The following is a 3,485-nucleotide window of genomic DNA, read 5'->3' as shown; positions in this document are numbered from 1 at the left end:
ATATCTGATCAATCCTTTTTGAATTCTAAAATATTCTACCTACAATTGTGACACGTCAAATGCCTTCTAGCTGCAAAATTTTAACGTGACAGCTTTTACTATGTCACGATGCATTTGCACACTTGCCAGGCTTGAATACTGCTATAGTACTGGGCCGGCCAACCCGTGGCCCGCGAGAAGGTTTTGAGAGGCCCGCGAGGTAATTTCCGAAATTTCTAATATCACAGATTGTGAACTTGCAAGGCCAACCAAAAATTTGATTAGTTTGGCCGCAACACTTGAGATGTGATGACTAAAATATCAGTTCCGACGCATTGACAGATCCATCAGCCAGTCACATATTGGTATATCTTCGTACACTATAATAAAGCAGAATAATTTGCGATAGATTTATCAAAAGTAAAAAATTTCTACAAGCTTAGCGCAACATGTTGTCACTCGATTTCTTGTTTTTAATATTGTTGCCCTTTTTGTGAAAATGGAAGAACGCCTAATGTATCAGATTGAGTCTAACTATATTCGCGATTACGAGACAAAGTGTCGTTCAACATATGCGACCTTGCGTTTGCGCGGTTAGTGGCCGGCGCAATATTTCGTCAATCGAATGTGGCCCTTTGGCTGAAAAGGTTGGCCAGCCCTGCTATAGTACATCACATTTTCCCCATATGTGTGGAAGGGAATGTTAAATAAGGCGGCCTACTTGGAAATACATTGAATACACCTATTATTGAATCTGCGGCCAGCAAAGTCACAAAAAACTAGGAAATCGGCCCGTGAGCACATTTGCGTGATATAGGTATTATAAATATAAAAGACGTCTACACATATCGAGGACGAATCTACCTACCGCTAGGTTTACCATATTTTGGAAATCTGAAAAGAGGACACTTTTACAGAATTTTTGGACTTGCAAAACCGGAGGATAATTCTCAAAAAATGATACTTTTTTCCCAGTTTGAGGTCAACTTTTGCACTCGATGCCCAAAATACAGTGTTTTCCCACACATTGTCAGGGGATTGACTAAAAAAAGGTCAACTTTCCACTCAGCTCTCGAAATACCCGCCGGAGCGTCCCTTATCGATGCTGCTTTACGGCTTCCCAGTCGAATTTTGCTATAAATAGGCTATGACCAAAATTCTCAAAAAAGCTGGACAAACTCTCAAAAAAGAGGACAAAGGGCGTCCTCCGAGGACACTTTCAAAAATGAGGACAAATCCTCTTAAAGAGGACGTATGGTAAATCTACCTACGCACGCGCGAACCGGTTTCCCAAGAACAGCACTAAAAGCAATCAACTTGATGCAGTTGCCAATTTGAAATCACACTCTTGATTCGAATTACGTTATTTCCGTTTTGACTTTCTATGATGTTTCGCAATTGAAACCTTTGAAAATGCGTGGGCCTTGCAATAGGCTGGTCCTTAAAAAACGAATTTTGGAAAGTTGTTGGTCTGACCCTGCCAAAATGTTCCTTTTGGTTGAAAAACACTCTGTGTAACATTATGTTGATATTTATTAATGTTTAGAGGTGGCTCAATGGATCCGAAATTCTACCCAGAACACATATGGCCACTTCATAGTTGTGATTGAGTCAACGCTTGAATTAAAGTCTGGTTACCTCATCTAGGTATTAGCTGATCATTGACAGGAGTGCCATGAGGACCAATATAATTTTATTTTGCCAAGTAAAGCTCTGCATGAGGGTGTTGGGGCACATTTTGCAGAGATCAGCAACAATCCCAAATGCAAACTGCAGCTGCTCCTCATTTTTGTGTGTATGTGAGAGAGAGAGTCTTTATTTTCATCCAACCAAAATACATAACAAACGGCAGTGATGGTGGTACAGAAAATATGCAATTATGCATGCACAGTATTCGGTATTAGATAGGAATGATCGATAAGACCGTGAAGGTCATCTAGTCTGATCACACCATCATCAAACAGGTACACTTGACTCTGAACAGTCTGGCTATGGAGATGGTCATGAACATATCCTTAATCATTGCGTGGGGCGTTCCGCATGGTCGTTGAAGACGAACAATGTGAGTGTGAAGCTTTTTACAGCAGGAAAACTAGACTGCTCCTTCCACTGAGCTGCCGGATATTCAAGAACACCATCGGAAATATGCAAGTCTTCTGAAAATAAGTGTTGTATTCTTCGTCGATTGAAATCTTCTCTGGAATGTGATTGAAGTTATTAATTTCACACTCTAATAGTTATTCTTCCACATCCGTCTCTTTTATAACAACAACTATCTTATTCTTGGTGTCCTTGTCCAGATCGTCTTTAAACAACGCCACGCCAATCAACCTCGCAGACGGAAACCACAGTTGCCCTACCGCCTTCCTCACTGTAGCTGAGTCTGACTCGAGTCAAGTCAAGACTCGAGTCATCCCAACACTGGATTGTACGCGTGCAACTAAAAATTTGCCATAAATGACGCGAAATCTGGATTTCGAATCCAGTGACAGCAAGGTTGACTAAAAATAATCAATAATCGTTGAGTTATATTTACATCTAACACACACACAATACAGGCTACAATGCGATAAGACACATATGCGATGTAATGAACAGATATGAGGATGCCAAACGACGAGAGTGGCGGTCTTTTAGACTGACATATCCACCTCGGCCTAGAAGGCCCGCCGTTCTTTTCGATGTGTTGATCTTTTTTTTAAGCCGCAGCCCTTTCTAGTTATTCCCATTCCTTGTGAGTGCTTTCTTTCGCCGAGTCTTTTTCCGGGCTTTTTTTTTTGGCGGCGAAAGAGGAGAAACCTCCGACGGGAGTCGAACCGTGGCCGCCCGATTAGTATAGTTGCTTATCGTCACCACTACGCTATCTCCCGCGGCAACCGATTTCATGTGGGAGCGGGTCTTTCTAGGGGTCGAGTTGGCAAAATGATCTTTTATTTTTAGTCAAACCAATAATATTTACCGTCAAAATTTATAAATTACCGGTGTCGTCCGCTACGTCGCCGTAAAATCAAAGTATAGCTTATATTATGTCCAGTTTTCAAATTTTGATCTCAAAGACTACTTCAAGTCGTTTCGGAATCTTCTTATCTTTCATTGTATCGCAGTCTTTTGATGTTTCAAAATGATGAAATTTCATGAATAAACTTGAACTTAAACTTGAAGGTTCATTTTTAAAACTTGAAAAAATCATTTTTTCGAAAATTTTTGAATTTATTTTCAGTCATATCTTGGCCATGGTTGTGTTTGTTTCACAGTTAATCGCGGTCAATATATGGCTGAAAGAAGATGAACACTTCACGTTTAGTTAATTTTGTCAAAATGTGTAAAATGGATATAAAGCTAACTATATCGATCCTATTTTTCGGATCTCAAACTATGGTTAACAGAATTCTCTAGTCTAGTGCATTGAAGCTGCATATCAGCGTGTGAATTTTATACTCGGATTTGCCAGTTCAGTATCGATTGCTAAAAGTAGACGGATTGACTGGGCCGTAACTGCCGCACTG

Source organism: Botryllus schlosseri, chromosome 9 (assembly GCF_051294905.1).
Source record: "Botryllus schlosseri isolate E-star chromosome 9, Bs_hap1, whole genome shotgun sequence".
Classification (NCBI taxonomy): domain Eukaryota; kingdom Metazoa; phylum Chordata; class Ascidiacea; order Stolidobranchia; family Styelidae; genus Botryllus; species Botryllus schlosseri.
Note: the sequence above shows the minus strand (reverse complement) of the source record.